Source organism: Canis aureus, chromosome 28 (assembly GCF_053574225.1).
Source record: "Canis aureus isolate CA01 chromosome 28, VMU_Caureus_v.1.0, whole genome shotgun sequence".
NCBI lineage: Eukaryota > Metazoa > Chordata > Mammalia > Carnivora > Canidae > Canis > Canis aureus.
The window spans coordinates 5,769,931-5,784,436 of record NC_135638.1 but is presented as its reverse complement, the minus strand read 5'-3'; the positions used below and the strand labels follow the sequence as shown (position 1 = coordinate 5,784,436).

At 39.4% G+C, this 14,506-nt stretch overlaps 1 long non-coding RNA gene across 1 annotated transcript in view; it reads left to right on the top strand.

The window, feature by feature from the left end:
* The window catches only part of LOC144300345 (uncharacterized), a 111,788-nt gene that overhangs the window by 62,036 nt on the left and 35,246 nt on the right, over positions 1-14,506 (top strand). The window contains exon 8 of the long non-coding RNA XR_013366920.1: positions 5,767-5,830. This is a non-coding gene — a long non-coding RNA (uncharacterized LOC144300345). The remainder of the gene's footprint in view (positions 1-5,766; positions 5,831-14,506) is intronic.

Here is a 14,506-nt window from a genome sequence, read left to right as displayed (position 1 = left end):
CACCTGAATGAAACACAGAATAAGAAAAGAGACATTGCGGCAATTAGAAAAATATAGATTCACATTACCCACCATCACCCCTTCCACATGCTCAGTTTGGCCAACATGAAGAGAGACTCTCCCCATGAGAGGAAAGTGAAGATTTCTTACTTTACCACAGACCCAAGTCAGCCCACAGTGGCACCAGGCCCACTCCCATGGCGATAAGTGGCTCCCTGAGGGTTTCCAGGAACCTAGACCCTCAGCTCACCTGGCACCTGCAAGGTCTAGCAGCCCCAGTGGCTCCTGCAACCCTAGGTGGCTTCCATGGCACGAGATTCTCAGAAGGTCCAGCAAACCCAGGTTCCTCATCCAGCCCAGTGCCAGCTAGCTACAGCAGCCCCAGGTGGCTCCAGTGGCCCCAGGCACCTGGTCTAGTCAACTCAAGTACTGACCAGCACCAGTGGCCCCAGGTAGCTTCTGTAGAACCAGGTTTCCAGATCAAACCATCACCAACTGCTTCCCACTGCCCCAGGCAGCTCTCAGGGCACCAGGCTCCCACTAACCCAGGTTCCAACTCAGTGCTAGGCAGCTTCTGTTCTCCTAGGTCCCAACTGGCCTATGTGAACCTAGGCTCTAGACGGGGATCCATGAACTTAGGCTGTAACCCAGATCTGCTGCCAAATACCATCAATATAGAAATTCAACTAACCTCAGCAGTAGGCCAGCACCCACAGCACGACCCTAGGTCCACCCCAGCATCAGGCTAGTCCCTATAGACCTAGGTTCTCAGCCCCACCCTAAGACAGACCAACTGCAACACAATTAATCTCCCAAGTCAGTCCCCAGGGCCTCAGGCTATAGGACTATTTCTGTAGCCCTAGGCTCCAGGCTCATGCTAGTGCCAGGTCAGCTCCTATGGCCCCAGCCTCCAACCTAGTCCCTCTCAGTACCAGACCAGTCCTTGTGGACTCACATACTGCCCCCACCCCAGTTGTCCCTAGTTTCTGATTGGCCCCTATGGACTCAGGTTAGAAGTCTGCCCACAAAGACCCAAGTTCTAGGCCCATCACCACTGACCCAGCCACCACTAGTCCCTATGTCCCCAAGCACCAGGCATGCCTATCTGCTCATCCAGGCATGAGACTTGAGAGCTCAAGGACTTCAGCACCCAGTTTGACCATGGACAACCCCAAGCAGCCCTCCCAGAGTCTCTGGAAAAACAGACTGTTGAAGTGATTTGCCTGCTGAAGCCCATCTGTAAAGACTGAAAGAGGTGCTTACTTCCTCAAATGTACAAGTACCAATATAAGGCCACAAGTACCATGAATAATCAAGGAAATGTACAGCCAAAGGAAATTAATAAAGCTCCGATAACTGACCATAAAGAAATGGAGGTTTGTGAAGTGTTAAAGAATTCAGAATGATTCTCTTACAACTACAAGAACACACAACAAAATAAGGAAAACAATGCATGGGAGAAATAAGATCAACAAAGAAATAGACATTATTAAAACATCAAAAACAAAACCAGAAATCCTAGAGCCAAAGAATAAAAATGACTGAACTGAATAATTCCAAACAGACCTTCAGCAACAGACTTGGCCAAGCAGAAGAATCAGTGAACTAAAAGGTAGGTCATTTGAAAGTATCCAGTCAGAAGATCAAAAAGGAAAAAAGAAATGAATGAAAAAAAAATGAAGAAGTATACATGAATTGTGGCATACCATTAAGAGAAACCATCTATTCATTATTGGTGTCTCAGAAGGAGAAGAGAGAGAGAAAAGAGCAGAAAGTTTAATTAAAGAAATAATGGCTGAACCCTTCCCAGACTTGAGAGAAATGGACATCCAGATTCATGAGGCCCAAAAGATGTCAAATAGGATGAATTCAATAAGAGCTACGCAGAGACCCATTATAATGAAATTGTCAAAAGTCAAAGACAAACAGAGCTATAAAGGAACAATTCAAGTTTGCCCCTGTAAGATTATAAGTGTATTTCTCAACAGAAAGTTTGCAAGCCAGGAGAACGTAAGAAGATATGTTCAAAATTTTGAGAACAACAAAAACAAAAAAAAACAAAAAAAAAAACCAACAAAAAAACCTATAGGCAAAATACTATACCCAGCGAAACCATTCTTTAGAAATGACTTTCCCAAACAAACAAAAAAGCTGGGATCCCTGGGTGGCGCAGCGGTTTAGCGCCTGCCTTTGGCCCAGGGCGCGATCCTGGAGACCCGGGATCGAATCCCACATCGGGCTCCTGGTGCATGGAGCCTGCTTCTCCCTCTGCCTATGTCTCCGCCTCTCTCTCTCTCTCTGTGTGACTATCATAAATAAATTAAAAAACAAACAAACAAACAAACAAAAAAGCTAAGGGGGTTCATCTCCACTAGACCTGCCTTATAAGAAATGCTAAGAACATTCTTGAAGTGGAGATAAAAGGCTAATTAACATTTTATAAACATATGAATGAGTAAAATTCACAGGTATGGGCATACTTTGTTTTATTCCACTTTGCTTATTGTGCCTCACTGATAGCACTTTTTGTTTGTTTGTTTGCAAATTGACGGTTTATGGCAACCTCCTATCAAGCAAGTCTATTGGAGCCATTTTTCCAACAGCATTTGCTCACTTTATGTCTCTCACATTTTGGTAATTCTCACCATATTTCAAACTTTTTCATTATTATTTGTTATGATGATCTGTGATCAGTGGTCTTTGATGTTACTGATATAATTGTTTTGGGGCACCAGGAATACACCCATATAAGACAGTGAAATTGGGCAGCCCAGGTGGCTCAGTGGTTTGGTGTCACCTTCAGCCCAAGGTGTGATCCTGGAGACCCAGGATCGAGTCCCACATCGGGCTCCCTGCATGGAGTCTGCTTCTCCCTCTGCCTGTGTCTCTGCCTCTCTCTCTCTCTCTCTCTCTGTCTCTCATGAAAAAGTAAATAAATAAATAAATTTTAAAAAAATAAAATAAGATCTTAAAAAAAAAAGGCAGTGAAGTTAAGAAATGGTACGTGTTTTCTGACTGCTCCACTAACTGGACTGTTTCCCCATCTCTCTTCTGCTCCTCTGGCCTCCTTATTTCCTAAGACACAATAATATTGAAGTTAGGTCACTTAATAACCCTGCAATGGCCTCTCGGTATTCAAGTGAAAGGGACAGTCACGTGTTAAGCCAAACGCTACAGACAATTAAACCTAGTGAGGAAGACATGTCAAAAGCCAAGGTCAAAATCTAGGCCTCTTACACCAAACAGTTAGCCAAGTTGTGAATGCAAAGGAAAAGTTCTTGAAGGAAATTAAAAGTGCTGCTCCAGTGAGCACATGACTGAGAAGAAAGCAAAGGTGTCTTATTGCTCCTATGAGAAAGTTGAAATGGTCTGGATAGAAGATCCAACCAGCCATAACATTCCCTTAAGCCAAAACCTAATCCAGAGCAGGGCCCTAACTCTCAATTCTTTGAAGGCTGAGAGAGGTGAGGAAGCTGCAGAAGAAAAGTCTGGAGCTAGCAGAGTTTGGTTCATAAGGTTTAAGGAAAAAGGCTGTCTCCATAATATCAAAGTGCAAGGTGAAGCAGCAAGTGTCGATGTGGTAACTGCAGCAAGTTACCCAGAAGATTTAGCTGAGATAATTAATGAGGGTGGCCACACTAAACAATAGATCTTCCTTTTTTAAATATTTTACTTATTTATTCATGATAGAGAGAGAGAGAGAAGCAGAGACATAGGCAGAGGGAGAAGCAGGCTCCATGCTGGGGCCCAACTTGGGACTCGATCCCGGGTCTCCAGGATCGCACCCTGGGCCAAAGGCAGGCGTTAAACCGCTGAGCCACCCAGGGATCCCCTAAACAATATATTTTCAATGGAGATGGAACAGCCTTCTATTGGAAAAAGATGCCATCTTGGACTTTCACTTTTATAGGGGACCAGTCAATGCCTGGTTTCAAAGCTTCAGAGGACAGACAGACCCTCCTGTTAGGGGCTAATGCAGCTGGTGACTTGAAGTCAAAGCCAATGATCATTGACCATTCTGAAAATCCTAGGGCCCTTAAGAATTATGCTAGATCTACTCTTCCTGTGCTCTATAAAGGGAACAACATAGCCTGGATGACAGCACATCATGGTTTACTTAATATTTTAAGCCTACTGTTGAGATCTCCTGCTCAGAAAGAAAAAAAAAAAAAGATTCCTTTCAAAATATGGCTGCTCACTAACAATGTACTTGATCATCCAAGAGCTCTGGTGAAGATATAAAAGATTCATGTTGTTTTCATACCTGCTAATACAATAATTATTCTACAGCCCATGGATCAAGAAGGAATTTCATCTTTCAAATCTTACTGCTTACGAAATACATTTTCAAGGCAATCACTGCCATAGTTAGCAGTTCCTCTGATGGATCTGGGCAAAGGAAATTAAAAACCTTCTGGAAAGAATTTGCCATTCTAGAATGTTAAGAACATTTGAGATTCATGGGAATCTCAAATATCAACATCAACAGGAGTTTGGAAAAAGTTGATTCTGACCCCCATGGATGACTGTTGAGGGGTTCAAAGGTTCAGTGGAGGAAGTAACAGCAGATGTGATGGAAATAGCAAGAGAACTAGAATTATAAGTGAACCCTGATCGTGTGACTGAATTGCTGCCACCTTGTGATAAAACTTGAATGGATAAAGAGTTGTTTCTCATGGATAAGCAAAGAAAGAGGTTCCTTTTATTAAACGGAAGCATAATTAACATATAGTGTTATATTAGTTTCAGGTGCACAATATAATGATTGAACAATTCTACAAATTACTCAGTGCTCATCATAATACATATACTATTAATCACCTATAAGAAAGTGGTTTCTTAATTTTTTTTGGTAAAGATTTTATTTATTTATTCATGAGACACAGAGGAAGAGAGGCAGAGACGCAGGTAGAAGGAGAGTCAGGCTCCATGCAGGGAGCCCGATGCGGGACTCGATCCCAGGGCTCCAGGATCAGGCCCTGAGCCAAAGGCAGACGCCCAACCATTGAGCCACCCAGGCATCAGAAAAGTGGTTTCTTAAAGTGGAATCTGCTCATGGTGAAGATCCTGTGAAGATTGTTAAAATGACAACCAAGGATTTAGAATATCACACAAATTCAATTGATAAAACCGAGGCCGTGTTTGAGAGGACTGACTCCATATTGGAAAGAAGTTGTACTGTGAGTAAAATGTTATTAGATGGCTACGGAGAAATGGTTTGTGAAAAGAAGAGTCAGTAGACTCAGTAAACTGCATTGTTGTCTTAAGAAATTGCTGCAGCCACCCCCACCTTCAGCAACCAGCAGACTGATGAGCCAGCAGTCCACCAGCAGAAAGATCATGACTTGCTGAAAACTCAGATGATGGTTAGAATTTTGGTAATAAGGTATTTTTTAGGGACGCCTGGATGGCTCAGTTGGTTAAGTGTCTGCCTTTGGCTCAGGTCATGACCCCGGGGTCCTGGGATCAAGCCCCACATCAGGCTCCCTGCTCAGCCGGGAGTCTCCTTCTCCCTCTGCCCCCTCCCCCTGCTTATGCTTTCTCTCACTCTCTCGCTCTTGCTCTCTCTCTTTCTCTCAAATAAATAAATAAATAAATAAATAAATAAATAAAATTTTAAAGTATTTTTTAATAAAGGTAGGTATATAATTTGTAGACATAATACTGTTGCACACTTTGTAGACTGTGGAGTAAACATATATAACTTTTGTGTACGCTGAGAAACCAAAATTTCATAGCTTTATTGCAGTATTTGCTTTATTGCAGTGTTCTGGAACTGAATCCATAATGTCTCCGAGGTATGCCTGTAAATCCACAACAGTATATGAAGGTACCCTTTTTCCACGTCTTTCCTAACATTTGTTATTTCTTATCTTTTTTGATAATAGCCTTTCCAAGTGGTGTGAAGTGATATTTCACTGTGGCTTTGATTTGCATTTTCCTGATCATTAGTGATACCAAGCACCATTCCACGTACCTGTTGGTCATGTAGTGTCTTCTTTGGGAAAATGTCTGTTCAGATCCTCTGCTCATTTTTAATCAAATTGTTTTTTTGCTACTGAGTTTTACGAGTTCATTACATATTTTGGATATTAGGCTCAAACCAGATATGTGGTTTGCATTTTTTCTCATTCCATAGATGGTCTCTTCATTCTGTTTATCATTTCTTTTTTTTTTTTAAGATTTTATTTATTTATTAATGAGAGAGAGAGAGGCAGAGACACAGGCAGAGGGAGAAGCAGGCTCCATGCAGGGAGCCCGATGTGGGACTTGATCCCAGGACTTCAGGATCATGCCCTGCCCCGAAGGCAGGCGCTAAACCGCTGAGCCACCCAGGGATCCCATTCATCATTTCTTTTGTTGTTCAGAAGTTCATTTGTTGTAGTCATGCTTGTTATTTTTGCTATTGTTGTCAAATTTTAAAAATTATCACCAAGACCAATGTTAATAGCTTAACCCCTGTGTTTTCTTCTAGGAGTGTACACACTCCTAGGGATACCTGCAAGTTGGAGCAAAACAGAAAGAGAGTGCAAAAATAGTACCCATTGGCTTCTGTACCCAGAAAGTACCTCAGTAGGCCTCTAGATGTATGTTAAATTAGATGCTTGCCCCCCAGGTCAATGCTTTAAGATAAACAAGTTAGCCTTTTCACAGAAAGTCTGGGTGCTTTTTGATTGCTTGCCTCTGTGCTGGGCCCTGAGATGGGCAAGTCCTTGGGAACTTTAAAGAACTATTTCTCAGTTTGCTATAGCCTTGTGGGTCTCATGGACACAAAGCCCACTGGTGTGCAAAGCTAGATGTTTGGGGGGTTTGTCTCTCAGGTGCAGGTCCTAAAAGTGCCAGATGTAAGATTCCAGCCCTTTATTCCTCAAGGATAATTTGGTGTTGTTAATTCCCTCCCAATTGTGGGTTGATGTTCTGGGAATGGGATTTCTAGTGATTGTGTCTCAACTATAGGCTTCCAGTTATGGAATGAATAAGTCATGGGGATAAAAGATACAGCATGGGGAATATAGTCAATGGTATTGTAATAGTGTTATATGGTGATAAATGGTGGCTACATTTGTGGTAAGCATAGCATAACAAAGTAATAATATATAAACTAGTCAAATCACCATGTTGTACACTTGAAACTAATATAACATTGCATGTCAACTGTACTTCAATTAAAAAAAAAAAAAGAAACAGATTGTATCTCCATTTCTCCTACCCACTTTGATGATGTTTTTTTCTCATTCACCCTCTATGTAAGTCTCAATCAGCTAATTTGGGGATTTTTTTTCATGAGAAATTTTTCCAGATATAACTGTAAATTCAGTGTTTGTGGGAGGAGGTGAATTCAGGATCCTTCTACATCACTTGAACCAGAACTCCAGTGTTTTCATTTTTATACTTTTTTAAAATTTTAATTAATATACTTTTTTGCTTGGGGACAGGCTCCAGTAAACTCCAAGAAAGGTGACTAAATTTTCAGCAAAAAACCCCCAGTCTTTTTAGCTTAGAAATCCAGAGACAGAATTTGATATGACCATAGTAACTGGAAAATGAGGAAGGATAATCGGTAAAAGAGAGAGATACAAGAAAGAATTTTAAATCCCGTGTCTAAAATTTGTCCAGAATTGTGCTGATTCCCTGAACTATGCATGCACAATTGGTATTCACTTGTTGCCTATGCAAGAGTTACAAAGTTTGGAGATTTAGTTGAGCCAATTTAACTGCCTATTGAAACAACAAATGAATACTTTTCAGAAGAATAAACACAATCCAGAGTCTTTTCAATTCACAATGTCTAGGATATTATCTATATTAGACATATGAAGAAAGAGGCAAGTATGATCGATACTCAAGAGAGAATACTCTCAGTGGATTCTGACCTAAGTTGACCTAGATATTGAAACTGGCAAAAATGTTAAAGCAATTATTTTAATTATGCTGAAGGACATTAAGAAAAGTATATTTATAATAGATAAACATATTTAAAATGTAAGCAGAGAAATAGAATCCATTGAAAAAGAACCAAATGGAAAATCTGGAACTAAAAAGTACATTATATAATATGAAAAAATTACTAGCTGACCTTAATAGCTGGTTACAGAAGAAAGTGTCCATAAACTACTAGAAATTTATCCCAACTGAAGAACAAAGAGAAAAAGACTGAAAAAAATTGAACTGATACATGTGAGACAATAGGACTAATAGGATTAAAGAAGCATAAAAACACCGAGGACATACAAATTATTCAAGCATAAAAACGCTGAAGCATAAAAATTAGTCAACAAAATAATGTCCAAGTTAGTTCTTCTTCTGTTTAGGATGTAGAAATTCACAAAAGAATATGGCTCCAAATAATGAGTAAAACTAGATGGTCTACAAAATCACAACTTTTCTTGCTTGCCAAAAAGTATTACACTCTAGTTCTGAATTTTTAGAATTATTGTTCAATCAATATAACCAAAATTCCCTGGGGTTTACAGAAGTAACACTTGTGAGAGAAGCAAAATCATCACTTCTGTAAAAAAGGGTCTTTGCCATAAAAACTCTGACACTAGAATTTTATCAACCACAGAAATTATCCACGGGGTCTAATTATTCTCCCAACAGTATAGTATAGTATTATTACAGTACAGTATTATTCTCCCAACAGTATCCAGTTTCAAGTAGCAGATTAATTTTTTTTAACAGTGTAATCACCTTTGTTCTGCCCTATAGCGGGTGGGAAAGTTGGACACATCTTTGCTGTAAAGTACACGACAAAAATTAAATAACCCTTTTGGGTGCAGCTGGAATAATATCTATTAAGTGATTACAATATACCATTTTAAATTCTGTTAATTGTTATTACACTTCATGCTTCCAATAAATCTATTAGGTAGTTACTGTTTTCATCCCCACTTCACCCATGAGGAAACAGCCCCTGAGAGCACGAATGAGGAGATTTCCCAAAGTCTCCGAGCTAGTAAGTGGTGGTACTAGAATTAGGACTTAGGCAATCTCTTTCTGGAACCCACGTTCTTAAATAACTGCTATGCTATGCTCCTTTCCATCTAGGACAGAAAGTGTTCTGGTCAAAAATGACATATTACTGGATAGAAGTTCAGAAGCTCAAAAAAGTTAGGTAAGAGGTAGGGAAAAGATACTGGTTTTAATAATCTTGAATGACTTTAATGGCCTCTGTATGCTCACTTATCTCCCTCACAACTTTGATTTTAAAACACACTCCAAGCGCATTTAACTGTTCTGAGCATCTGTCTCTGATAATACTTTGTTGTTCCTTTTCACTGATCAGATCAAGTGTTAAAATATTAGTGTAAAAAATTAAAATAAAATATTAGTGTCATTCCCTATAATAGTCACTTACTTGTAAAAATACTATTATGATACCATTATGGTCTTCATCATGAAAAATGTTACAAACCTAAAAGTTTCAGAAAATTAGTATAGCTATTATCACTGTCATTTCAGTTTTTTTTTTTAATTTTTATTTATTTATGATAGTCACAGAGAGAGAGAGAGAGAGAGAGAGAGAGGCAGAGACACAGGCAGAGGGAGAAGCAGCCTCCATGCACTGGGAGCCCGACGTGGGATTCGATCCCGGGTCTCCAGGATCGCGCCCTGGGCCAAAGGCAGGCGCCAAACCGCTGCGCCACCCAGGGATCCCTGTCATTTCAGTTTTAAAAGTCATCAAGCCCTTCCGATAAATGTTGCTCTGCCATTTATCCTTTGATGTCTTTTTAACAGAAATTCAACTATGACATGAAAAATAAAAAATAGAGTCCGTGACCTTGCTACATAAGAGACCAATAAATCAATTAGGTGAAGATGAAACTCTTTAGCCTCATTTTTTCTTTATCTACTTTTCTCTATGAAGCCTTTCAAATCTTCGGCCAAAAAGGACCCTCTCGTGTCTGCTAGTAGTGTCCTTGATCCCTGCATTAGGATCTCTTCTGATACTGCAATGGTCCTCCCATTCACCGAGCAGATGGCTGTATTGTTTAGTCACCTCAGCATTGGTCCCGGAAAGTACTTGGGTGTGTGGTTCCCACATCTCCCCAACCTCTGGATTTGTCTATATAAGACTGATTCAGTAGGTACAGAAGATCCAGCCACCCGCTTACCTTTGAGATTTGCAAGAGCCCCATTTATTTGGTATTGAAATCAGGGAATTAAAAGGATTAGGAAAAGGTGGAACATCAACAGAAGGAAACTAAGATCATCATTCTGTACGATATCTCTGAGCATCTCAATCAGAAGAGGCTTTCTAGTTACCAACATAGTACATACAACTGGAGAAAAAAAATAACCAGTAAGATGGTTTAGCAAAAATGCAAGTAGAGGGAATACTTAAAGTTCTTTCATTAGATTATTAAACGTGTTGCATTTGCCATTGAAAATAGGTATTTTTAACTCTTAGTTTCTCAAGAACTAACACTGTGTAGATTCATTAATTTGGTGTCTCTAACATTTCTTTGGGTGATAAAATTGTACAGACATGGAAGGAATCTCTTCAGTGGTGCATATAAAGATCAAAAGAAGAACAGGGGAAATCTTGGTGAAAGAGTTGGGAGTTTTCAGGATTATGGTTTTTTTTTTCTTTCTTCAGGATTATGTTTTTAAGTGCAAGACAGAATTAATTTTGTATATCTCCAGTCTTCTAATAGTGGAATGAGAATGAAACAATCAAGAGGGGGAAAACAAAACAAAACAAAAAATTCAAAAAATAAAAAAGAAATAAAAAAGAGGGGGAAAACATTTACATATTCATAGGTAGGTATACTATAAAGAATACATTCTATATAAAAATATATTCATACTTCTATGTTACCTACTCATATTCAGATATATACTTATTTATATTTCTAGAGCTAAGAAATTCTGAACTTTTAAAAGTACTTTTTCACATAGTTCAGTATTCAACAGTTACAAAAAGTGAAAAGATCTCCCTTCATCCTGTGTCCCAGTTACCACATCCTGTCTTTAGATGTTACCTATTGCTTGTGTGCTCGTACAGAGCTATTCTGTACAGGTTCAAATAGATACATAAACTTAAATATTTTCCTTTCTTACCCGATGGTACCATTCTACATGCAATATTCTGTATCTTCACGGGGTTTTTAAAACATTAATATATGTTTGTGAATATTTTTTCATCGCATAAAGAGCTTCATTATTCTTTTACGTGATGGCATGTGGGTGAATGAGGGAATGCGGACCCAAAGTAGTCCTACCTTACAATTCTCTAGAAGAAGCCAATGATTAAAATTTTTATGCTAAATCTTCCACGTGTTAAATACAGGTAACTAATTTTAAATGTTTTCTAGAAAACTATGCAAGTCACATAAATTACATCTGCAAGTCACATCTGACCAGTGGGCTACTGTCTTTTAACATTTTTCTGCATTGTTAAATTTAAACAGTCCATGGATGAAGAAGCATATGTGTAATATCCACTCTCCATGAATGTGGACACTATTTCTTAATGATCTTCTTTCCTAAAAGTATTTAAAAATTTGCTATCTTGTCATGGAACCCAAACATTCTATTTTAAGACTGAAGAAGTTACAGAATTGGGCCAGCAAAGCAGGACAAAAACACTCTTGCCTCTTTCTACAAGTGGATACCATAGCAACATATGTAATGAAAGTTAAGTTTTTTTCTTATTTTTCCAATTAATTTTAATTTTATATGTTAGCTTTATTTTTATGAGAGCTATACACAAACGTTATCTCTATTAAAAGATTAATTCTGTGAAACTATAATTTGAAAAAGGCTATTTTCTGTCCCATCCCTACAGATTCTCAGTTATTCTTAGGAGGCAACCACTTTCAATTCCTTTAGCTACTTTTTATAGCTGTTTTTTTCCCCCTAATATTTGCTTTCATTTCTCAAAAACCAAAGCAACCCTCATATTTCATTTTCTAAATTTTAGACATGACCTATTGACTTTCTACTTTGAAAGATCATTTTCTCCATTTCCCTTTTCCCCATTTTTCCAATTTCTCAATCATAGTTTTGGACAAGATGGCAATCTGATGTTCCGTCCACTGACCCACTATGTATTATACTACGATGATTTATCCTTCCTTACATTGCTTTTTATTTTCTCAGGAGATCATTATCCTTTTTTCTCAGTTGCTTATTTTCTATGTGTCTATCACTAATTTTCCCCCAAACTCTCCAGCTCTCCAAACAGTCAAACCCTCCATTGTCTACAAGTTTCTTTCTCCTTGTTGCCTCTCTTGCTCTCTCTCTCTGACCTAGATATTCTCTCTGGAGCCCTCACATCTGTTCCTGATGAACTAGTTGTTCTCCGGCTTGTGGGAAAGCTGCCTCACCATGGACATTTCCTTCCCCTTTAGCCTGGAAATTCCCATATGCGTCCAGCTCTGTTAAGTCCCTTATGTTCTGGGTGCAGTGTCTGTCTTTGTTTACTCTCCTGATTGAGTGCAACACATTCTTCGGTGGCTTCCCAAGAGAGGGCACATGGAAAGTGAAATTTTTGATAAAGTATTTATTAGGATTCTCTAGAGAAACAGAACCAATAGAAAGTATATATATATATATATATATATATATATATATATATATATATATAAAGAGATTTATTTTAAGAAATGGATTCATGTGAGGATGGAGGCTAGCAAGTCCAAGTTCTGTGAGCTAGCAGAATAGAGACCCAGCAAAGAGCTAACACTGCACTTGAAGCCCAAGGTTTGTCAGCCCAGAGACCTGGAAAGGAGCCAGTGTTGCAGTTCAAGTCTAGAAGGCAGTCGGTCATCTGCTGCAGAATTCCCTCTTGCTCAAGGGAGGTCAGCCTTTTGTTCTGTTCAGCTCATCAACTGATTGGATGAGGCCCACCCACATTTTGCAAGGCCACCTGCTTTACTCGGAGTGCACTGATTTAAATTTTAATCTCAGCCAAAAACACCCTCATAGAAACAACTAGAATGACGTCTGACCATATATCTAGACATTGTGGCCCAACCAAGTTGACATACAAAATTCACCATCACACACACCTAAAATCTGTTTTCATTCCACCTGTACCTTGTTTGATAACTAAGTATAGAATTCTAAGCTGCAAATTCTTTTTTCACAGAATGTTGGAGACATTTCCATGAGGCCTTTTGGCTTACAGTGTTCCTCTTGAGAGGTCTGATGCCATCTTGATTCTTTTTTTTCTTTTTAGTTTGAACTTCTTTTTTTTTATTTTTTAAAAATTTATTTATGATAGGCACACAGTGAGAGAGAGAGAGGCAGAGACACCGGCAGAGGGAGAAGCAGGCTCCATGCACCAGGAGCCCAACGTGGGACTCGATCCTGGGTCTCCAGGATCGCGCCCTGGGCCAAAGGCAGGCGCCAAACCGCTGCGCCACCTTAGTTTGAACTTTGTAAGCTTTTGGGGTCTTCTCTTTCCCCCATTGTTCTCTTTACTCTCATTATTTCACCATGTTAGGCCTTGATCTGGGCCTCCTTCACTCCCTGTGCTGGGCATCACCAGGCCTTTTCATTTTTTTTTTCTTTAGAGATTTATTTATTTATTCATTCAGAGAGAGAGAGAGCAAGGCAGAGACACAGGCAGAGGGAGAAGCAGACTTCATGCAGGAAGCCCGACGTGGGACTCGATCCCGGGTCTCCAGGATCACACCCTGGGCTGCAGGCAGCGCTAACACCAGGCCTTTTCAAATCTGAATGCTTACGTTCTTCATTTTTGAGCCATTTTCTTGAAATGAATTTTCTTCCTTTCATTCTCCCCACTCTGGTTTTTGGGGGTTTGGTTTTGTTTTGGAATTCTTACAGTTTGAATGTTGAGTCTCTTGAACTAATCTTTTTTCTTCTGTAATCCATTTATTACTAGTTTTTGGGAACTTTCTCTACTTTATCATCGATCTTTTTATCAGATAGCCCCCTTCTGTATCATATTTTTAATTTCTAGGATTTCTGTTGTTCCTAAAGTCATACTCCATTTTTATTGTATAGTGTTTCCTGCATACCACTGCCTTACCTTTCTAAGGACACTAATTATAGGGGTGGGTTTTTAAAAGTTTTTCTATTTATTTATTTATTTATTTATTTATTTATTTATGATAGACACAGAGAGAGAGAGAGGCAGAGACACAGGAGGAGGGAGAAGCAGGCTCCATGCCGGGAGCCCAAGGTGAGATTCGATCCCGGGTCTCCAGAATCGCGCCCTGGGCCAAAGGCAGGCGCTAAACCGCTGAGCCACCCAGGGATCCCCTTAAAAGTTTTTCTTAATGTGTTATTTCTTTTAAGATTTTATTTATTTATTCATGAGAGACACAGAGAGAGAGGCAGAGACACAGGCAGAGGGAGGAGCAGGCTTCATGCAAGGAGCCTTATGTGGGACTTGATCCCAGGAATCTAGGGTCACGCCCTGAGCCAAAGACAGAGGCTCAACTGCTGAGCCACCCTTAATGTGTTTTTAAAAGTAAAATAGCTATTTATTCAGCCCCTTATCATGCCAAAATGTTTTGTGCATATACCATAT